This window comes from Trachypithecus francoisi, unplaced genomic scaffold, assembly GCF_009764315.1.
Source record: "Trachypithecus francoisi isolate TF-2019V2 unplaced genomic scaffold, Tfra_2.0 Lachesis_group15, whole genome shotgun sequence".
NCBI lineage: Eukaryota > Metazoa > Chordata > Mammalia > Primates > Cercopithecidae > Trachypithecus > Trachypithecus francoisi.
This window is the reverse complement of record NW_022681460.1, coordinates 101,083,101-101,107,164: the sequence shown is the minus strand read 5'-3', so window position 1 is coordinate 101,107,164 and position 24,064 is coordinate 101,083,101. Positions and strand designations below refer to the sequence as shown.

The 24,064-nt window shown below is 42.7% G+C and overlaps 2 long non-coding RNA genes across 2 annotated transcripts in view; both read right to left on the bottom strand.

Moving 5' to 3' along the window:
- Nucleotides 1-1,792: 1,792 nt before the first annotated feature.
- Nucleotides 1,793-9,352, bottom strand: LOC117098099. Its single transcript, XR_004443176.1, has 3 exons — nt 9,246-9,352; nt 2,122-2,394; nt 1,793-1,972 (listed from the first exon to the last, which is right to left on the bottom strand). It is a non-coding gene; the product is annotated as an uncharacterized LOC117098099 (long non-coding RNA).
- Nucleotides 9,353-12,294: 2,942 nt separating this feature from the next.
- LOC117098098 overlaps nt 12,295-24,064 on the bottom strand; it is an 84,425-nt gene continuing 72,655 nt past the window's right edge. The window contains exon 3 of the long non-coding RNA XR_004443175.1: nt 12,295-12,623. This is a non-coding gene — a long non-coding RNA (uncharacterized LOC117098098). The remainder of the gene's footprint in view (nt 12,624-24,064) is intronic.

Sequence of the window (24,064 nt, the reverse complement as noted above, 5' to 3'; positions counted from 1 at the left end):
GTAACTCTTCTTCTGTAGAAGGAGAACAATACCACCTCTCTGACAAGGCTATTGAGAGTTTTGAGAACATGTTTTTCAGCTTGCAAATGCCCAATAAGAACAAAAATAAGAGCATAACAGCAGCAAGATTTTATTGTGCTGTTTTACATACACTTTCACACCAGCCCTATGCAGTAGGTAGTAATGTTATCTCCGTTTTACACATGAGGAAACAATCTTATTGAGCAGAGTTTTCCATCAGGGCTGATTCTTCTTTCTGCAGGGGACATTTGACAATGTCTAGAGACATTTTTGTTGTTGCACTAGTGGTATGGGTGGGGGGGAGTGCTACTGGCATCGAGTGGATGGAAACCAAAGATACCACTCAGTATCCTACAACGTGCAGGACAACCCCTACAAAGAGAATGATCCAGCCCCAAATGTCAACAGTGTCAAGTTTGAGAAACTGCTATAGAGGGAGGGCAGTGATTTCTTAAGATGATGAAACCAATAAATGGCAAAGCCAAAATTTAAACCTGAGCAATCTGATACCAGACACCTAACATCATGCATAGGCTTTGTTTAATTATTATTACAAGACCCTGGAGTCAAAGGAACAAATACAGGAATAGAGAGAACTTGGCGGTTCCCAAGTAAGTCAAAGATCTTAGAAAATTTCCACCCTTTCTGAAACTTTGTCTGTCTGACAGCTCCAGTTTCACCACCACGGATCATTAACTAGTCAGTCACAATCAAGGCACAAAATTTATCAAACATAAGTCTCAGTAGTTGAGAATGCTAAGTATTGAAATATGATCTCCCTTAAAAAGAGATAAGCATGTCCCGATGTAATTAACATTCATTACCTAGTCTCTGTGGGAACCCATACTATTGGTAATTAAGCTCTGGTCCCTAGAGGTCTGGTTAATCTGCCAGCCAGGTGGAAGATCAAGGTGTATTTGCATGCATGCATGAAGATAGTTATTGCAACATTATTTGTAACAGCTACAAATGGTAAACAACCCAGATGTCCATCAGTAGGGGCTGGCTAGACTAATTATGATCTATTCAATTAATGGAATTCCCTACATCTCGTCAAAAGAATTGGGATCTCTATGGTGTTGCACGGAGATGAAGTAGTCTTGAAGATGTTTATTGAAGTGCACAAAGCAAGGTGTAGAACAACATGAATGATGACTTACTACTTGTAATTTTAAGGAGGGAGATCTAAATACATGGTTAAAGGAACACTAATTCATCACTTTCTCTGTTTACTTCCATGTTGAGGGAATCATTTCATTTAACACTTCCGCCTCTCTCTCCCTACCCTTGTACCAACTTTGCAGCAGCACCCACAGTAGTAAACCTGATGTTTTGATTCCCTGCAGCCAAATGTCCTATCTCAGATGGTTCAGAGCTTGGAAGAGGAAAAGCAGACTGTCGTATCTTCACTCTCATCAAACTCTATCATCTATACATGCTTGTGAAGACACTGTCATCTCTAGAGAGAGCCTCAAAAACCTGGTCTCTGTGATTGTCTCAGAATAACAAAGGAGTCTAGAAGTCAGAGGTAGAGGGATCCTTACTGCTTGAAATGTCTTAAATGTGCAGGCACTTGCTCGTAAAACAAATATTTTAATGGTCAGTTGAGGATTATTTTGAGTCAATATTATGATAAGTCCACTTTGCAACTTAGCTAGGAAATTCTCAGTTGCAGAAGTCCGCCCCCTTCTAATCTTAATGATAAGTAATAAATAGGTTAGCCTTAAGAAAAAAACATAACAAGTAAAATCTCTAGTCTGCTTACCATGAGAAAGATCAGAATCAGAGAATTTTAATTCTCAATGAAGAAATCCATTGAGGGGGTGCAGTTCTGCTCAAACATTTTTAGGGCTGAGAAACTCACTTCCTGCAGCTGGAGATTCTTCCTTGTGTTGAAACTAAATCTGGGTCTTGTAACTTGGATTGTATCTATTGATTCCATTTCTTCCCTCTAAAACCACACAACAAGAGGTCTCACCACCTCCCCTTTCCAACACCCGAAGAGGCGATTAAGTTCCTGAAAACCTTCCTCCTCCTGGTCAAACATCCCCAATTCCTTTAACCATCCCTTATGACTCATGGCTTTGAGGGTCTCCTCACCATGCTTACCACCTCTCTGAAACACATTCCTGTTTATAAATAGGCTTCCAGAAAACATGTGACTCTCAGAACTAAACACAGTTCTCCAGGTGTGTTATTTTCTGAGACACACTTGGTTGGCGTGAATCCTTTGAGCAGCACAGTTGAGGCGTGGTCATGTGTAAGTTGCCCTGAAACCAGAAGCCCCTATCTCTCCATCTCCGCCACCAAGATATCTCGAAAGACACCGTGCAAGGCTGCCCCTCATGTTTCCTGAATGGCCAGTCTGGTGACCTTATGAAAAAGAAAAATACATATTTTAAAATATTTTTCATTATTAAAAAAATACATATTTTAAAATATGTTTCATTATTTTAAAATATTTTTGTAATAATTTCAATATTATTATATTTTATATTGTTATATTTATATATTTTTAACATTGTTCATTATATTTTAATATTTTTCATTATTCTCATAATTTTTAAACAAGTAACATGCCCCCACTTTTCTTCTAACCTCATCTTCAAATGCCTCCATGTTCACTGTACTCCAATCATATCAGCCAACCCAGGCAGTCTTCTCAGAGACTTGGCACTTGCCGTGCCCTCTGCCTGGCTCTTCCTTCAGATCCTTATCAACTGTCTGTTTTTCAGAATCCTTTCCTGATAACTCTTTTTAAAAATGAGGTAAAATTCACATAGCATAAAGTTAGCCGTCTGAACATATACAGGGTACTGGCATTTAGTACCTGCAGAATGTGCTGCAGCCATCACCTCAGTCTCATTCTAAAACATTTTCCTTACCCCAAAAGGAAATCTCATAACTATTAAGTAGTCACTTCTAATTCCACCCTTCACAACAATTGAAAACATGTGCACCTGTACACAAATGTGTATAGCAGATTTATTTATAATTGCCCAAACTGGAAACAATCCAAATGTCCATCACCTAGTGAATAGATAAGCAAATTGTGGTACATGCATGCAGTGGAATATTATTCAGCAATGTAAAGAACAAACCAGATCCATGTGACATAAATGAATCTCAAACACAGTATGTCAAGTGAAAGAAACCAGAAGGCCGGGCGCAGTGGCTCACGCCTGTAATCGCAGCACTTTGGGAAGCCGAGGTGGGTGGATCACGAGGTCAGGAGATGGAGACCATCCTGGCTAACACGGTGAAACCCCCGTCTCTACTAAAAATACAAAAAATTAGCTGGATGTGGTGGTGGGCCCCTGTAGTCCCAGCTACTCAGGAGGCTGAGGCAGGAGAATGGCGTGAACCTGGGAGGCAGAGCTTGCAGTGAGCCAAGAAGGCGCCACTGCACTTCAGCCTGGGCGACAGAGCGAGACTCCGTCTCAAAAAAAGAAGAAAGAAACCAGAAACCAGACTTAAATGCTTACTTATACTGTATGATTCTATTCCAAATAAGGTAAATGATAAAGTTAAAAATCACATTAGTCATTGTCAGGCTGGGAGTGGAGGGAAAGAGTGACCGAAAGAAGGAAGGAAGAGTGTTGGGGGGATGCTGGAATATATATCTTGTTATTGTAGAGGTCTTTACATGACTATATGTGTTTGTCAAAATTCATCTGACTACCTATAAAAATGTAAATCGGGCCGGGCATGGTGGCTCACACCTATAATCCCAGCACTTTGGGAAGACAAGGCTGGTGGATCACGAGGTCATGCGTTCGAGACCAGCCTGACCAACGTGGTGAAACCCCGTCTCTACTAAAATACAAAAATTAGCTGGGTATGGTGGCACGCACCTGTAATCCCAGCTACGCAGGAGGCTGAGGCAGGGGAATTGCTGGAACCCAGGAGGTGGAGGTTGCAGTAAGCTGAGGTTGCGCCACTGCACTCCAGCCTGGGCAACAGAGGGAGACTCTGTCTCAAGAAAAAAAAAAGAAAAAAAGAAAGGTAAATTGTACTGTATGGAAATTAAACTTCAATAAATCTGACTTTTTAAAAAGTAAAAAAAATAAATAAAAATAAAAATAAAGAAATCACAGCAACCCTATTTCTTTCTCTGCTTTCTTTTTCTCCATTTGACTTATTATCATATCACACACTACATCGTTTTACTTATTTATCTTTTCTGCTCTCTGCTTCCCCTGACCCCCATCCCCTGTAGAAGGCAAACTACCATAAGAGAAGAAAATCAATTTTTAATTGTTTTAGTCATTGCTATATCCCCAGTGCCTAAAACAGTGCCTGGCACATACACATAAAATATGCTCAAAAAATATTTGTTAAATTAATTCATGAATGGCTTTTGCTTAGTGAATTCATGCTGATTCCTTATCACCCCCGTTTTTTTTCCCGTTTACTTGAAAGCCATCTGTTCCACATTCAATCTGAAATGTGACTGGAAACTTACCAGTGAGTTCTGCAGTCACTAGTTCTAAGAATATGCCTTTTTTAACTTAAAAAATCAAGACCAGAGAATTCATCCTAGGCAGCATTGCTGAAGGCCTTTTCTTTACTTAAAAAACTAAGCTTGTTTCAACCCACAGGCAAGTTCATAAGCAGCACAGAGGGCCGTTCTACTGCATCTCATTCCCGAAAGCCTCCTCTGTCTCCGTCAGCATTGCTTTCCTTGCTGCAGTCATATAGCCCTGTTTTGGTTTGCCTTGCTAACCTGTGGAACTACAGTACCGGGAAGACCCCACCACTCACCTGGTTGAGTCCTGTCAACTTGTATATGTGAAAACAAAGCCCCACAGATAAGACGTAGCATAGCCAAAACCATACAATCAGTAACTGCAAAGGCTAAGGCTCAATTCCTCATGAAACAATAAGCTTTCGAAGAACAGACAATCGTTCTTATTCATCTTTGCACTCCCATTTTCTAGGAGATTGCCTAGCACACAGGAGATGTTCAACACCGGTTTGCTAAGTGCATAAACGCCTCTGCAGTCTTATTTCTAGATAAGTAACCACACCACCTATACATCAGGCCCAGAGGCTTGCACTCTCTCTGGGATGAGTCTGCAGAATGACTTCATGGTTGTCTTCTATCAGCTGCTGGAAGCCAGTTGCACCCAAATCCGTCTATGCTCAGATAGGTCTGGGACTGTTTCTGGGGGAGTGACTAGGCTCTGGTTTTCAATAGCTATCCATCAAGGACTTAGGAGGGCTTAGGGCTTTTTCAAAATTGAGCAGCAGCCTGTACAGCATTCACTGATCATGAAGGTTGCCATTCAACTCATCCACAAGTCAGAGTTGCCTCCAAGTCCCTAATTAGGCTTTGGGTATCCTTAAGTCGACCCGACCTAGAGGGTCGTGCTCTTAGGCAACTCTGAATCAATAGCTTGCTATTCTAGAGAGAAGAAAAGTGGGCTTAGAAGCAAGTGGGACTTTGCCTAGAAAATCATTTAACATCTGCACCTGTTACCTCCTCTGCCCTCATCCCCAAAGCTTTCTCTGGCTGGCCACTTGTCAGCACAAATGATATTCTTCATGGATCTATTTCCTGGTTACCCAGTTAATGTTGCCCTCCGCTGTGGGCCTCCTGTCACTATCACATCACTCTGCTGCGTTTTCCTTATCTAAAATTATCTGTTGATTTGATTGCTTGCTGGTTCATTGTTCCTCTCTTACAAACTACGTTATAAGTTCTGCATTACTTCCCCAGTGCCTAGAACACCAGCAGGCATATCACAGATACTCCATGATCATGTAAGGAAATAATAGATAACCAGATGATTTCCACAGTTGACAGAGCTAGCTGGAAAACACCTCTGGCTAGTAAAAGGTATTTATCTCAGCCCGGGATCTTGCAGCATGACCTACCAGTTAGTCTATACTGCCTATGTGCTGAGCACATTTTCACAGCTTTGCGATCACCTCCCATTTCTCAGGTAAGGAAACAGAATCAGAAAATAGCATGCCCCAAAGCGCTCAGCCTGGAAGAGGCAGAGCTGAGATGCAAACAAAGGTCCATCCAAGGCCAAAGCTGATGCTCTTAAGTCCTCTGATGCTCCCACAGCCCAGCTGAGCCAAAGAACAACAACAGCAGCAAGAATAGTAATAGCTGACAATTACATGGTCCTTACCTTGTACCAGGCACTGCTTTAAGTGCTTTAAGAGGGGCAGACCCGGGGGTGGAAAATAAGGTCATTGCCAACAAAAAGAGTCTATCCCAGTCCAAAAATATGGTTACTCCTCCTACCAACAGTGTTGTTCAGTAAAGTAAATCAGAGCACAGGTGGACAGCACCAGCCACATCATGGGGACTTCACCCCTCTCCCCTATTCTTCCTCATCCTCTTCCCTCCTGGTATGAAAGGGAGGTTCTCAGATTGAACATTCAGTAGCTTAAAGGGGACATGGCACAGTATATTTGGTAAATAGCCACCATGGGCCTTTGAGGAGAACAGAGGAGGTGTTCAGGGTGGAGGGAGGAACTCCGTACAGTCATCGTCAAGAATAGCAAGAGCCCAGATGGACGCATATCAAATGTGCTTCATGCACATGATTCGGCCACCCTCTTTTCCACCAAGCCAAATATCCATAACTTAACAGTTGCAGAATGTAAATGTTTCCTGCTGGCTTTGCATTCCCCAACTGGGGAGGAATAGTCATCACTTGCCTGGCAGACTTAGAGGCCATCTGAACACTGGTGGGCTTCTCGGCATCCTCGAAATTGCTTTTTTTAAAAAACTTTTAGATTCGGAGATACATGTGCATGTTTGTTATAAGGGTATCTTGTGTATTGCCGAGGATTGGGCTTCCAGTGTATCCATGACCCAAATAGTGAACATTGTAACCAATAGGTACTTTTTCAACCCTCGCCCCATCCCACCTACTTCCCCCCTTTTGGAGTCCCCAGTGTCTATTATTTCTATCTTTATGTCATGGGTACCCATTGTTGAGCTCCCAGGTATAAGTGAGAACCTGTGACATTTCGTTTTCTCTTTGTGATGTATAACGATTCACTTAGGATAATGGTCTCCAGCTCCATCCATATTGCTGCCAAGGACATGATTTCATTGTTTTTCGATGGTTACATGGTATCAGAATTGCTTTAGATAGCCATGTGCCCTCTGGTTCTAACAATAAGCAATACATGCATGAGGTTCTGTGGGGTGGCGGGTAGCAATAGAAACAGACAGGATATGAAGGGTCAACGGCAGTGTCGGGTGTCAGGCTGTGCAAGCCTAAATATCAAACCAGGGCAGGTCAAACACCCTCAAGGATGCATGCAGGGACATCGTGTGTGTGTGTGTGTGTGTGTGTGTGTGTGTGTGTGTGTGTGGTGTTGGCGAAGGGAGTGCGGAATAGTATTGCTCTTCATGACCATGGAAATACAATATTCCTGATCACTCTCTCTCACCGCAAGTTATCAACTCTTTGTGGCTCAGTCATTCATCACAGCCCTTCTTGACCCATTTTAGGGTAACATCGTCTCAAAATGTGGCCTATGCAAACAGCATTCCAGGAATGCCCCAGCAACCAGAACTAGGGAGAAATGTCGTCCTTTAGTTAAAAAAGTTGTCCCACACACAAGCAACACAGCACTCAATGCTGAAATTCTACTGAGTTTTTAAATGAAATCTTCCTTTGGGATCCAAGGAGCAGTTTGGGATTTTTCAAAACCTGAACCATGAATGGAAATCTGATTTTTTAATGTCAAGGGACTAACTTGGGGCAGATCGTTTTACTCCCTTGGAGAGAAGAGTTGCTGCTTTTGAATGAGTCCCAAAGGAGGCTGGTTTCATCAGTCATTTTCCATGAAAATGGGATAAATTCATATCATAATATTTTTAAAATTCTAGTTATTTATTCTGTTAATTAAAAAGACATTTATACAACAATGACTAAAAGGAAATATGTCAAATTGTTAACTGGGGTTATCTTTTAGTCATAATTTTTACTGTCCTCTGTACATTTTTGCTCTTTAAGTATTTGTGCAATAATCAGTTATTTACTGTTACAAACTTTTTATAAACATCAGGGTTTTTCTGTTTTAAATTCCAGCTCTTTGAACTTACTATATCAGACTTATTTATTCAACATATATTTTTGAAGCACCTACTGTGTGCTGTATCCAAGTTAGCAAACAACAGTCTAAAATCCATGACTACTTTGTATAAATAAAGTTTTACTGGAACACAGCCATGTCACTTTATGTATTATCTATGGCCAGTTTTGCACTACCAAGGGCAGAGTTGAGTAGCTGCAACAGAGACCCAATGGCCCATAAAACCAGAAATATTTACTCTTTGGCCATTTCGGGAAAAACGTTTGGTGGCCCCTGTGCTATATGCAAGACTTTAAGTTAGGTAATAGGAATCAACTGTGAACAAAAACAAAAAAGATATCTCCCTAGGGTCATGGAGCTTATGGTTTTTGCCTAAACATTGGGGTTTCCAGTATCCTTTAAAACAGCTGTTCTGAGGGCCGGGAGCAGTGGCTCACGTCTGTAGTCCCAGCACTTTGAGAGTCCGAGGTGGTCGGATCACAAGGTCAGGAGTTTGAGACTAGCCTGGCCAACATGGAAAAACCACGTCTGTACTGAAAATGCACAATTAGCTGGGCATGGTGGCACGCGCCTGTAATCCCAGCTACTCGGGAGGCTGAGGCAGGAGAGTCTCTTGAACCCAGGAGGTGGAGGTTGCAGTGAGCTGAGATCACGCCATTGCACTCCAGCCTGGGCGACAAGAGCGAAACTCCGTCTCAAAAAGAAAAACAGCTGTTCTGTGGTTGCAGGAAATGTAAGCTGACGTGTGGTGCTCACAGCTTTTTTCTCTGTAGTTAGAGCAGATTCTTGATGCTCCGGAGATGGAGAAACCCCAAGTCTTGTTTTCTCCGTTAGCAATAGAAGCAATATTATCCTGCGCGCCTCCCCCTATCCCTGACACGGTGCCTGGTACATTGTTAAGTACTCAGTAAACCTCAGCTATTATTATCAGCATTGCTGAGGGGTCTCCGAAGGGAGTCGCTATTCCTTGCATGGGACTCGAACTTAACCTGGATTTAAGAGGCCTCTTACGTCAAGCCAGCAGAACTCATAGGTCTAGAGAAATTAACATACTTTGCTTTATTGATCTGAAATAGCTTATGTTAGGCCCATGAAGCTGAGAATTTCAGCTACATGCTCGTGAAAGGCAAATAATTTCTAAACTCACGCTTTACCTGGTTTGGGAACAGGAAATGAGTAATAAACGAGTTTCCAGGCCGGGTGTGGTGGCTTATGCCTCTAATCCCAGCACTTTGGGAGGCCGAGGTGGGTGGATCACTTGAGGCCAGGAGTTCGAGACCAGACTGACCAACATGATGAAACCCTGTCTCTATTAAAAATCCAAAAATATGTTAGCCAGTGTGGTGGTGGGTGCCTGTAGTCCCAGCTACTTGGGAGGCTGAGGAAGGAGAATCACTTGAACCTGGGAGGCAGAGGTTGCAGTGAGCCAAGATCATGCCATTGCACTCCAGCCTGGGTGATAGAGTGAGACTGCATCTAAAAAGAAAGAAAGAAGGAAAGAAAGAAAAGAAAGAAAGGAAGGAAGGAAGGAAAGAAAGAGAGGGAGAGAGAGAGAGAAGGGAGGGAGGGAGGAAGGAAGGAGAAGAAAAGAAAGAAAGAAGGAAAGAAAGAAAGGAAGGAAGGAAGGAAGGAAGGAAGGAAGGAAGGAAAGGGAAGGGAAGGGAAGGGAGGGAGGAAGGAAGGAAGGAAAGGAGAGAGAGAAAGAATTGAATTTCCAGACCCAGTTCCGTAAACAAGATTCCCTGTTCCCAGATGACACACAACAAACACCCTTTGACTTCCACTGAACTCCATCTCCTTGGAAGCATCATAATAGGATTAAGAAAAGCCTGGAAGATTCTTAGAAGAGCTGCTGTTCTCTCCACAACAGGATTGTGCTTAAGTATCCTATTAAAGAAGAGCACATTGGGTTGGCCGCAATGTTAACCTGCTAAACATGTAGAAACACATCAGAAACAGGTGGGAGAGAAGCCAGGCTCAGAGCCTCCCCGGCAAAGGGAACTCTGTGGGTAAATGCTCTAATTAGGAGCTTGGATTCTGTTCAGTATTCAACAGGATCCATCCAAGTCTGTCTCCTTTATTCAATTAAGAAATGATAGGAACCTTCAATTTTCCCTATAATTTAAAATAATGATAAATGATCAGGTAGAGTTTGGACATGTTTTTAAGCTCATTTTTAAGAGAAACTTCTGCTGAATTTAATTATGCCAGCTTCTGGGAAACAGTCATCAAACAGACTATTGGCAATTCAAATTGGCTCCCCCACGCAAACACACCCTTTGTCAGTAGCAATATCTGCGGCAGAATGAGTCACTCAAAACTGGGAGGGACACTCTGCATTTCAAAGATAAACAAAACAACAACAATAATAAACCTAACTTAGTCCAGGAAAAGAGAATAGAAAGGATTCAGGTAAGTGTTCAGATTGGAAGAGTAACAAAAGAAGAAAAAATGAAAAAGAAAAACATACGCCCAGCAACACTATGGGAGATGTATTTAGTAAGAGCTGCTCCACCTACCTGTACAGAATTCACTGTACTTGGAGACCTTGTTTTTTTCATCTTTTGAATCATTTTGTCTACTATGCCTGAATTTCTTTTTCCCATGGGATATACTCTGTATTGTTTAGGATTCAACTTCCCAAGATTTTTGCTTTTCCTTTTTAATTTTCGAGTTATTTATGAAATGTGGAATAAGGAAAAAGAGGTGAAATCCTACTAGCTTTGGGGACTAGCATGAAATAAGGTTCACCTAAGACTAAAGAGCATAGTTCTTGGGTTCATATAGTCTGAGTTTAAATCTGGCTCATCAGATAAAGGACCATAAGTGAGTTAACTACCTTCCGGAGGTTCAGCTTCCTCATTTGCTATACAGTTAATAGTAATAGTATACCCTCATTGGGTTATTGTAAGGATTACATGAGATAGTGCATGTAACCCTTATCATGGTGCCTGGAAAACAGTAAGTACACAAAACTGTTAGCTCTTGTTATTATTGTTGTTGCTATTAACAACCAGCCCAATCCAAAAATAAATGCTTAAATCCTCTTAATGACGTACTATCTAAGTGGTTGACTAGCCTTTATTTGAAAACCTCCAAAGGTTGGAAACTCCCTGCCTATATCTGTGTATATCTATGGTTCTTAGGAAGTTCATTTATTCGGCTGAACCTTCTCCCACTGTGGCTTCTGCCCCTTGGTCTTAGTTCTATCCCTTGAGAAGCTTAAAGAGCAGGGATAATCCCTCTTGTACATTGTACTAGTGAAGGCTTGGTTTTTATTGGAAGTAATGAAAACTAACTCTAGCAAGCTTTAGCATTAAAGGAAATTAACTAGAAAAATCCTGGGGCATTTGATTAATCAAGAAAAATAAGAAGGAGGAGGAGGAAGAGGAAGAAGAGGAGCAGGAGGAAGAAGAGGGGGGAGAGGAAGAAGAAGAGCAGGAGGAGAAGGAAGGGGCAAAGGACTCATCATCAGCCTCCAGGAATGCGGGAACTTCATCAGGCTTGGACCTACTTCATCAGAAGGAGTCATCAAACCTTCTGTTTCTAGCATTACCATTAACAAATCTTGTCTACAGCTCCAAGAATCTTATTGGCTTAGCCTAAGTCAGATGTCTATCCCTGGGCCAATCAACTCTGGCCAGGGACAGAGACACCTACTGAAGATCACGGTGATGGAGGCTTACCTGTGTATGAGGAGTAGGACACCATCCCAAAGAAGGGTAAACTGTTGTGAATGGAGCAGCCTCCCAGCCAGGCTATGGGAAATCCCAAGCCACGTGAGTAAACCATGGCACAATCCTCTAGATATTTGAAGAAGCTGTTCTCTAGAGTAAATATCCTCAGTCCTTTCCACCACTAAGATTGAATTAATGAAACATACTTATGTGATTATTTAGTGTTTTCACTAGAAAGTTGAACTTTATGAAGACAGAAGACCGTGTCTATCTCATTCACCAACATATCCCAGCACTTAGCCAGAGGTTTGACCGCTGCAGGTACTCAAATAACAGCTGAATTCATTAATTGACTGATTAACTCATTATGTATTATTTTTGAGAACTTTCTGGTTACTCACTTCCAAATATGGCTCTATCTGTCTCAGTCAGTTTCTATTCATGGTGAGAAGCTCCACTGTCAGTGTCCTATTTTATCTGCATAACATAGGAAGGAAGGTAAAATAACTCACAAGTCTTATTTTCAGTCACATAAAGATTTTATTTGCCCATCTGTTTTAGTTATCTATTCCTATATAACACACTCCAAAACATAGTGGCTTAAACCTACAATAGTCATTGACTTGACTCATGAATCTACAAGTTGGGCAGGGCATGATGGGATGGCTCATCTCTGTGCCACATGGCATCAGCTGGAGTAGTCTGGCTGGGAATGGGGTAATCCATTTCCAAGATGGCTGGTAAGTTGATGCTGGTTGTCAGCCGGAAGCTCAGCTGAGGATGTAGACCACGAACTCAGGTCGTCTCCACAGTTACCTCTTCATAGGCTGGTTGGACCTAGTCACAACATGGTGCCTGGGTTCCAAGAAAGAGTGTCCCAAGAAAGCAAGAGAGAGAAGTACATGACATTTTTATAATGCAACCTCAGAACTCACATAGCAACACTTCTACCATATGCTAGTGGTCAAGGAAGGGAAAGGGACATTAACCTCACCATGCTATTGAAGAAGTGGCAAGGTCACACTGAAGAAAGAGCATGTGGAATAGGAGATATAATTGAGTCAATCTTTGTAACACACAATCTGCCACACCACCTCTCCTCTTGTATACCGGGCCATTAAGTTGAGTTTCAGCATTGCCAATTAAACTCTGTTGACTGGTCCTCCACTCAATCATCACTTTTTGAATCATCTATACCAGGCTTAGGATTAAAACCTGGAAGTACACAGATAAATGAGAAAATTCTCTTCCACTGGGAGTTCACAGATGGGTAGAGAAGATGGATAATGAAACTCCAATGGGATGAATGATTCAGCCAAGGTCTGCACCAGGCAGTATTGGCAGAGAAAGAAATGATGAATTCTGTCTAGAATGGAGGCTAAATTCTAGTTTATCTAAACACTTTTCTTTAGTGGACCTGGGTTCTATCCTTCCACTAGGTTACCATTTTCAGAGTTAATATGTATTACTTTAGATGAGCATGTGGACAGCCAGATTGTCCCTGTTGTACTTTGTGGGAGCCAAAGCAACCACAACCAAAAAGGATGGGACTGCTTGGCTAACAAAGGGAGTAGCAACTGGGAACGATGTCTTGGATTTAATAGGTCCTCCTGGAGTCTTGAGTTTTCCATAGAAGAGAGAACCTTTCAAAGCAAGTGATAATAATAGTAAATTTTTCTAATACACTTTCATTTTCAGCACACTTTTAGCTTTACAGAAAATTTGAGAAGACAGAAGAAAGAATTCCCATATTCCTTCTTATTCCCACTTTCTCCTATTCGTAACATCTTACGTTGGTTTGGTATATTTATTATAATGAAGGATATTGATATATTATTATTCACTGAAGTCCATTGTTTATTCAGAATTCTTTCATTTTTACCTACTTCCTTTTTCTGTTGCAGGATTCCATCCAGAGCACCACATACCACTTAGTTGATGAGCCCCTTTTGGTTATAAGCAGTTTCTCAGGCTTTCCCTGTTTTTGATAACCTTGACAATTTTAAGGACTACTGGTCATGTATATTGCAGGATTCCTCTCTATTGGGATTGGCCTGATGTTTTTCTTATGATTAGACTGGGGCTATGGGTCTCTGGGAGGAAGAGCACAGGGAGAAACTGCCTTTCTCATCACATCATATCAAGGGCACTTAGGATCCGCATGATTTATCACTGTTGATTTTAACCTTGATCACCTGGCTGCGGTGGTGTTTGTCAGATTTTTTCCACTATACAGTTACTCTTATTTTCTCTCCCTCTTCACACTGTACTCTTTGGAAGAAAGTCAATATATGCAGCTCACACTGCAAGCGTAGGCAGCTTTGCTTCTCCTCCTCGAGGGCAGAGTGTCTATATAAATTATTTGGAATTCTTCTGCATAAGAGATTTGTCTCTTCTCCATTTATTTATGTGTTCAATTATTTATTTATACCAGTAGGACTCATGGCTATTTATTTTGTACTTTAGGCTGTAATCCAGTCCCACTCTATTTTGTTGCTCAAAGTATTCCAGATTCAGCCATGGAGAGCTCTTTCCATTGGCCTCCCTGTCGCTTTGACATACTTCCATCGTTGAGGGTAAAGATGACTTTTTGCATATGTTTGGCTAGCACTCGAATGGAAAGGCTGTATTCTTACATGTTGATATGGTTTGGATCTGTGTCCCCACCCAAATCTCATGTTGGATTATAATTGCCAATGTTGGAGGTGGAGTCTGATGGGAAGTGATTGGGTCATGGGGGCGGATTTCTCATGAATAGTTGAGTACTATCCTCTTTCTGCTGCCCTCACAATAGTGAGTGACTTCTTGCAAGAGCTGGTCATTTAAGTGTGGCACTGCTTCCACTCTCTGTCTCTTGCTCCTGCTCTCTACTCCCCTGTCACCTTCCACCATGATTGTAAGCTTCCTGAGGCCCCCCCAGAAGCTGAGCAGATGTTGTTGCCATGCTTCCTGTACAGCCTGCAGAACCATGAGCCAATGAAATCTCTTTTCTTATAAATTACCCACTCTCGGGTATTTCTTTATAGCAATGCGAGAACGACCAAATACACATGTATTTCTAATTTAATTATTCAAATAAGCCTGTGATATAAGTGCCCTCATTGGCAAATAAGGAAAGTAAGATACAGAGGAGTTCAGTAAGTTGTTGATAGGTAAAAGGGACGCCAGAGTCACCTGGAAGGGGGTTCCAATGGCCAAAGGCAGTGGCAGCTATATCATCTAGCTTCTGTTCTCCACCCCACCACCCAGTATGTACAGTCAAGAGGAAAAGCTGCCCAGAGAAAACCACCCACATGGAGGTGTTACAGACTCTTGTGTGCTGCCTCCTCACAGGAAGTTGTGGAAAGATGTGATGGACACGTAGGGATGGATGCTAAAGCTGACATTTCTGAAATCCAAAGGGGGAATATTTTGGAGCTTGAGTGGGTCTTCTTGGAGTCCCTCAAATTAGATTGTGTGAGCTCACTCCACCCACTGAGGAGCAAACCCTCCACACAACACACTCCCTTCCGAACCTTGGAACTCAACCCCCTCCATGTTCCCCTGCTACCCTGCAAGATGCCAAAACAGCTTCAAGGAAGTCTGCTGAGAATTGCTCATCATTTTTACACTTGGTTGAATAAAGCCCAGAGCAGAAAACAAAACAGAGACCCAGATCCCCTTTTGAAAGCCCCACAGTAACCAGAGATCAGGTCCAAAGACAGAATCCAGCGTTTCTGTGCTGCTGTGTGCCCAGAAAGCTTGGGTGAGCTGTTTTCGGCTATCCCATCAAGCACAGACTGGAATTATAATGTAGAGTGTTGGCTCCTTTTCCCTCAGGTTGAGCAGCAAAGGTCCTTCCTCCTGCAAATTATGCCCCATTCTTCCAATGCTACCTGCCTGCTTCCTATTGGTTAGGAGGCAACAGCATCTTGCACAATAAAATTCAATTTTAGTAATTTCTCCACTGCCTCCGAGAAAGGGAGGAAAATTCTCAGTATGAGGGCAGCTTTTCTTTGTCGGCTTCTGCTTTGGAAGATGACAACATCATCCTTTAGATTTCTTAAGGAAATAGAGCAGAGCCAAAGTAGACTGTGGCATCCAGCTGGGGTTTAAGACCTTGTTCATAATGCCTAAAGAACTTCAAAAAGTTACAGGGACAATACCTACTGTAATATGCTCATTGACATCCAAAGGAGTCCAAGAAAAGTAGGTCGTGGGTATAATGAGAGGCAAAAACACTGATAAACGGAGGGGGAGACACATCAGTGTGTCCCTGGGAGCTTTTCCTTTCTACTTTAAGGATAAAATTGGATGGGAGCAGTGGCTTTCAGAAGACGTCAAAGCTGCCTCAAAACTCTGGCAGGAGCTAACTTTGTTTTCTAAATTTAAAGATATTGCAGCTTCTATAATTTGTCTCCAATAAAGCTATGCCATTTTTTTTAAGTCCTGGCTTTCTTGCTAACTCACTGTGTGGACACAGTTATTCTCTTTGAGAATATTCAGTTTACTCATCTGTAAAACAGAGACACTGCACATCCTTACCTGAAAGTTTCCCTCATCAGGCACTTCAACAAGGTACATACATATGTAAGATGCCCAGGGCCCTCCAAGACAAAGAAAAGGTCCACGCCTGTAATCCCAGCACTTTGAAAGGCCAAGGTGGGTGGATGACCTGAGGTCAGGAGTTTGAGACCAGCCTGGCCAATATGGTGAAACACCATTTCTACTAAAAATACAAAAATTAGCCAGGCGTGGTGACAGGTGCCTGTAATCCCAGCTACTTGGGAGGCTGAGGCAGGAGAGTCGCTGGAACTTGGGAGGTGGAAGTTGCAGTGAGTCGAGATGGTGACATTGCACTCCAGCCTGGGCAACAAGAGTGAAACTCCAGCTCAAAAAAACAAAACAAACAAAAAAAGACAAAGCAGTTTCTCATCTTCCAGAAACTTAAGACGTAACAGAAAAAGAGAGAAAGTGACTTTCATATGAACACACAATAAAAAACAGTCTGGAATACACACATGAACATGAAAGCATAAGCACCAGAGCTGTTGGCAACTTACCAACTTTGCATTTCTTCCTGACCAACATACTCTCCAGAAAACAGCAGTTAAATCACTTTAAAGAAAAGGGGGTTATTTTCAGGCAAGGACACTTCCCTCTGGATTATGTCAAGGCCATCAGTCAAAGCTAAAAAGTATCTTGACCTTTTGCTGTGCTCTTCTCTGTAAACTTTTACCTTTAGACTATGGCCCATTTGCATGACTTTGACCCAAGGAAGGAAAGGGGAAATAAAGTGTTTTTTTTCTAGTGGAAGCAGCTATATTTAAAGGTCTCATTGAGTGCTCATTCATTCAACAAACATTTACTGAACTGTACTAGATGGTCAAGTACTATACTAGGTACTGAGAATACAACAGTGAGCCAAATACAGTCTGGAGGAAGAGATGAAATATTTTTAAATGAAATTATAACACAGTACTACAAGCTCTGGGATAGGGTAAACACAAGACAGTGTGGGAGCCCAGATAATGCACCTCCTCTCCCATGAAGCAGTCAGGAAAGACTTCCTGGAGGAGGTGACATGAAAGCTGAAACCATCAGGAGTGGTAGGAGTCGGTTGGGTGAGGGAATGCGATGAGTGGGTTCAGGAAAGGGGAATATCAAGTGCAAAGGCATAAAGGTGGGAGTGGACATATTATATTACATTCACCACGCCCAGCTAATTTTTGTTATTTTTAGTAGAGAGGGGGTTTCACCATATTGGCCAGGCTGGTCTCAAACTCCTGACCTCAGGTCCTCCACCTGCCTCAACCTTCCAAAGTGCTGGGATTACAGGCGTGGACCTCTACATTACGTTACATAACTGGGGAGGAGGTAGCGCTGAAACATGAAATTGCAAAGATCAGTTTGGGTATATTATGGAAGTCAATGAATGACCAGACGTAGATGTTAAGGAGAGAAGTGCCAGGATCAAATTTGCATTTTACAAAGAGTTCTGTGGCTGGCAACATCACAGAATATTAGGTAGGGAAATAAAATTTAAGGATGCCCTAGAGATCTCAATCAGCAGTGAAGATGACCGCCATTTGTAGCAAGTGTTCTACTACATATACTCCCACATACACCTTTCATACTTAGAACAACCGAGTGCAACTATCCCTATTTTACAGATAAAGGAATAGAACCTCCAAAACAGAGTTTCTCAACCTCAGCCTCATTGACATTTTGGTCCAGGTAACTCTTCGCTGTGTGACAGCTGTTCTGTGCATTGTAGGAAATTTAGCAGTGTACTTGAGCTCTACCCACGAAATGTCAGCAGAACCTTCCCACCAAATGTGACAACCAAAAACACCCCCAGATGTTGCCAAAAGTCCTCTGAGAGGACACAATGACTCGCTGGCTGATAACCACCATTCTAAAAGATCAAACCCCACAGTTCACCCAAGCGAGGATGCTAACTGGGTTCTCTGTCTCCATCAAACACACTCCCTGTCCATGCCAGCTTCATCCCTCATGGCCTGGAAAAGACGTCACATGCATCCATTTGCCTCTAAACGACTGAAGTGTTCACTGGGAAAAGTTTTAAGAACAGATGTCACTTTCCCTAGTCATTTTGATTTTTTCATACATTAAAGTGAGGATGACTTTTTTTTTTCCTATCAGCTAAAAATTGTTACCACACTGGATGCAAAAGAGTTTTCTCTCATTACATGTGCAACTCTATACATTTTTCTTCAAACCAGCTGAGCACTGGCACCAAATATGAGGATGATTCATGTGGCATCATAGTCCATTCCTGCCCAATTCCAAGGGTATTTGCCGGTCTTGGGCACTGCTATCCATTTGATGATTTGAAGTTTCCTCCCATAAATGTGCAATTTTTAAAAAGCCAAATCATTCCCCTTATGGATCTGCATCAGAAAGTTTGCTTTGTGATGAAATCTGCAGATGCAAAAAAAAGGTGGGGGGGGAGAATTTCACAGAGCAGGTACAGCAGCAAGAACATGGCTGAGCCAATTTCCTCTGTTCCCTCTTTATGTAAAAGTGCGGCGGATGTGGAGACTGTCTTCTCAAATTACCCCGCCAGACAAAGAGAGGTTTTTAGAAGAGTCCCGAGCATGTAATTTTATTACTTTAGCATCAATTGTAATGTAATTCATGTAATTTCTTTCGCGGAGAAAAGTCATTTTCCTAAATACTTGGCAAAATGAGAGCTGATGGATTTTTGACTTCCACCAACTCTCTCTGTAGAATTTTCCACTATAAAGGAAACATACAGAGCTGCTCAGTGCAAATGGCCTCACCTGGAAGCAGAGAGGGTTTGTAGGCCCTTTCAAACTTGGTGATTTTTTTCCTTTTTTGTTTTTTTTTTGTTTGTTTGTTTGTTTTTGTTTTTTTTGAGATGGAGTCTCCCTCTGTCGCCCAGGCTGGAGTGCAGTGGCACGATCTCGGCTCACTGCAACCTCCGCCTCCCAGGTTCAAGAGATTCTCCTGCCTCAGCCTCCTGAGTAGCTGGGATTACAGACACCCACCACCATGCTTGGCTAATTTTTGTATTTTTAGTAGAGAAGGGGTTTCATCATGTTGGCCAGGCTGGTCTCAAATTCCTGACCTCGAGTGATTCACCCACCTCAGCCTCCCAAAGCACTGGGATTATAGGCATGAGCCACCGTGCTTGACCACTTTTCCTTTTTTTTTTAGACAAAGTTTCACTCTGTCACCCAGGCTAGAGTGCAGTGGCGTAATCTTGGCGCACTGCAACCTCTGCCTCCCAGGCTCAAGCGATTCTCATGCCTCAGACTCCCAAGTAGCTGGGATTACAGACATGTGCCACCATGCCTGGCTAATTTTGGTATTTTTAGTAGAGATGGGGTCTTACCATGTTGCCCAGCCTGGTCTCAAACTCCTGTCCTCAAGTGATCCACCTTCCTTGGCCTCCCAAAGTGCTGGGATTATAGGCATGAGTGCCCTGCCAGCTTGGTGATTTCTAATGACTGTGTATCCCAGTAGAGACTATCTCAAAACTGCCTTCTTATAAAGATCAAACCAAGGTCAAATTTGGTGAGGTTTTTAACCTCCACATTACTGGCATTTGGGGTTGGATAATTCTTGTTGTGGGGGCTGCCCTGTATTTTGTCAGATGTTTAGCAGCATCCTTTTCTGCTCATTTGATGACAGTTACACATCACTCCAGTTGTGACAACTGAAAACGTCTCCATTTGTTGTCAAATACGATAAACAGTGAATTTTGCCTCTTTGTTCCAGGAGCTCCCAGTCCTATTCCTGGGACCTCTGTAAGTATTGGAGGGGAGGAAGCTGCATTCAACACTCAAAATGAATTCATGGACAACCAAGAGTTAGTTGCTAATGGAGAATTAAAAAGATAAACATACCAGGTGTCTCACACGACCACATCCTGCAGTTCCTCTCCAGAACCTAAAGGTCCATCTGCATAGCAAGAAGCCAGACTCCAACATTATTCTCTTTTCTATTACTTTTTCAACAAATGTGGGTTTTTTCATTTTTTAATTTTTGTGGGTACATAGTAGGTGTATATGTCTGTGGGGTACATGGCATGTTTTGGTACAGGCATTTTTTGATACAGGCATGTTTTGGTACAGGCATGTTTGGATACAGGCATGCAAAGCGTGACAATCACATCATGGAGAATGGGGTGTCCACCATCCCCTCAAGCATTGATCCTTTGTGTTACAAACAATCCAGTTATACTCTTTGAGTTATTTTTAAATGTATAATTAAGTTATTATTGGTTATAGTCAATGTGTTGTGTGATCAAATAGTAAGTCTTATGCATTCTTTCTAACTACTTTTTTTGTACCCATTAACCATCCTCATCTCCCACTCCCCAAGCCCCCACTACCCTTCCCATCCTTCTACTCTCTATGTCCATGAGTTCAATTGTTTTGATTGTTAGATACCACAAATAAGAGAGAATATGCAATGTTTGTCTTTCTGTGCCTGGCTTATTTCAATAAATGTTAATATCGTCTACTATATACCAGGTACTGTTCTAAGTGCTTTAAAGCAGCAACTCACTGGATCTTCATAATAATCCTATAGGATAGTTACTATTGTCACCCCATTTCACAGACTGGAAAACCGTACCTCAGAGATATTAAGTAAGAGCTAATGATGAGCAAACTGGAATTCAGACTAAGGCATTGGATTCCATAGTCTGCACCCTTTTTTTTTCTTTTTTTTTTTTTGAGACAGAGTCTGGTTCTGTCAGCCAGGCTGGACTGCAGTGGTGCAATCTCAACTCGCTGCAACCTCCTTCTCCTGGGTTCAAGCAATTCTCCTGCCTCAGCCTCCCAAGTAGCTGGGGATACAGGCATGTACCACCACGTCTGGCTAATTTTTTGTATTTTTAGTAGAGACGGGGTTTCACCGTGTTAGCCAGGATGGTCTTGTTCTCCTGACCTCATGATCTGCCCGTCTTGGCCTCCCAAAGTGCTGGGATTACAGGCATGAGCCACTGCACCCGACCCTATAGTCTGCACTCTTACTCAGTAGGCTGTGGTGAGTCAGTTAGGTACTGGGGAAAGGGAAATAAATTTGGAGTCAGATTCACCTGGTCTCACCTCCTGGCTCTGTCACTTAGCAGCTGGTGAACTTGGGCAAGTTGCCCGATGTCTCTGAGCTTCAGCCTATTATGCACAAAATGAGGATGACGACTCCTGCATCAAAGGATTGCAGCAAGGACTAAACTACCACTGAGTTTGGTGCCTCAGAAGTATTCGGTGGGTGTCAGTTCCCTCTCTCATCTACTGTTTCAGAAGTGAGTCCCCACGAAACGTAACAGCAGTGGTCAAGGGACAAGTATCAACCATGAGGACTTGATCCTGCATCCAAGCCACCACCACATCTCACCAGCGTAACCATAGTAGCATCCTGAATGGTCTCCCTGCTCGTGTTCCTCACCCTGCAGTAGATTCTCTGTGAGGCGGTCTGTAATTATTCCCATCCCTGCATGTGCACACCTCGCCATGTGACTTTGCAGTTTCTCCCATCAGGGGTTGGAGTCTGTTTACCCACCCCTTGAATCTGGTCCGGCCTTCAGAGTTGCATTGGCCAAAGGAGGATGGTGGAAGTGATACTGACCATGCTAGCTCTGAGCCCAGTCCTCAAGAGATTTTCTGCATCTCCACTCTCTCTTGGGATCCTGCCCAGACACTGTGTGACTTGCCCAGACCAGCCTGCTGGATGATGAGACCACATGGACCAGATCTCAGTTGTCCCAGCCAAGGTCCCAGATAAGTGAGAGAACCCAGCCAAGAGGAGCAAAAATGACAGTGAGCCCAACCAGGAGCAGAAGAAATAACTGCCCAGCTGGGCTCGACCTAAATCACTGAGCATGAAGCATGAGCAAAATGATTCTTTTACCCCAACTCCACCAAAACTGCCGAGTTCCAACATAGTTTGTTATTCAGCAGTGACTGACACAACCCTTTCAAACTCCTTATCCCAACGGTAATCAGCAGCATCACTTTTGATGCGGTTCGGCTGTGTCCCCACCCAAATCTCATCTTGCATTGTAGTACCCATAATCCCCTTGTGTCATGAGAGGGACCCGGTGGGAGGTAATTGAATCATGGGGCAGTTAATCACATGCCTCTGTTCTCATGGTAGTGAGCGAGTTCTCCCGAGATCTGGTGGTTTTAAAAGAGGCTTTCCCCCTTTTGATCAGCACTTCTCCTTGCTGCCACCACGTGAAGAAGGATATGTTTGCCTCCCCTTCCACCATGATTATAAGTTTCCTGAGGCCTCCCCAGCGATGCTGAACTGTGAATCAATTAAACCTCTTTCCTTTACAAATTACCCAGTCTCGGGCATGTGTTTATTAGCAGCATGAGAATGTACTAATAGAATTTTAAATCCTAAATTGGAATATTTCAGTTCACCAATTATAGCTCTGTAAAGGGGACCCATCACATTTAGAACAGAATTCAGATCCCAAGCCACAATCTACTGCTTTCCGCATGATCTAGCCCCTGCCTATCCTCCAACCCTATTATCCACCACTGTCCCCATAATTTGCCCAAAGTTACAAAGCAACTAGGTAGATACATCTGGAAACTGGAACCCAGGTTTGATTCCAAAGCCCATGTTTTTCCATGTGGATATTACTCTCTGAGTACCTATGATGGGCAAGTCTCTGTGCAAATTGTTTTACCACTTTTCACTTAGAGTATTCTGACTACATTGGTGTTTATTCTGGCTCCAGCACACACCAATGGTGTTCCTGCCTGAAGTACTTTGCACTTACGGTCCTCTCTGCCTGGAAGACTCTTTTGCCCTCGTGATTGAATAACTGACTCCCTCTTGCCATTGAGGTCTCAACTCTGATATCAACTCTTCAGACGGGATCTCCAGGTCACCAAAAAGTCACCCTCATTCACCATCACCTTCTGTGCTCCATCTGTTTTGTTTTCTTAAAAACACTTACCAGTATCTAAAATGATGCCTGCTCCTCCAAATAGTGCAACAGCTCTCTGAAGGCAGGAATCATGCCTATGGAATCCACCGGCACATTCCCATACCCTTGCACCTTCCGCCAAGCCCAGCACATTGTAGGAGTGTATTAAATAACAGTTGTGTGAGTAAGGATGCCAAGAAGACCCTTTGGTTCAAGCACTCTATTCCTTCTCTCCACCATCTCTCTTTAGCCCTCCCCCAAGGCTAAGTGGTACATGAAAAATATGGAGAGAATAATGTCCTGCATTCACCAGATGTGCAGCTTAAGAACGAAGTAGAATTAGATTTGCAACTTCCATCACAGGCAAACCCATGCTGTGAGGCCTTATTAAAAACCAAAGAAAGCTGGCTGCTGTTGTCTTCCCTTCCCATCACTAGGTCATGAAAGAAAAGAGAAAAATCAAACCCCTACCTTTCTTATGGATCATAACAGCAGTGGGGAAGGAGTGTTGACTCTCCTCATTACTCCATAAATTGCTTAAATCTTTGTGTCCTATATATCACTTTTCTAATTCAGAAGAAATGCACAAGAGGAAAAACTCAAATCATGTCTGTCCTGAGAGGTTCAGACACCTGCTTTGATGAACCTCTGTACGATCAGGTTTCCCCAGTAGCTTCTCTGCTGAACCTCACACTCAATAGAGAAAGAAATGAATTTTCCTCACCTTCACCCAACTACAGTGCTCACCCTAGCAGCCCTGCAAATGAGAACACAGGGTTCTCCTATGCACATTATGTTTGTCAGAGATCACCAGCCACTGGCTCCCAGGCCCACACAAAGCCCATGGCTGTGTCTTTTTGGACCTGCAGTATTATTT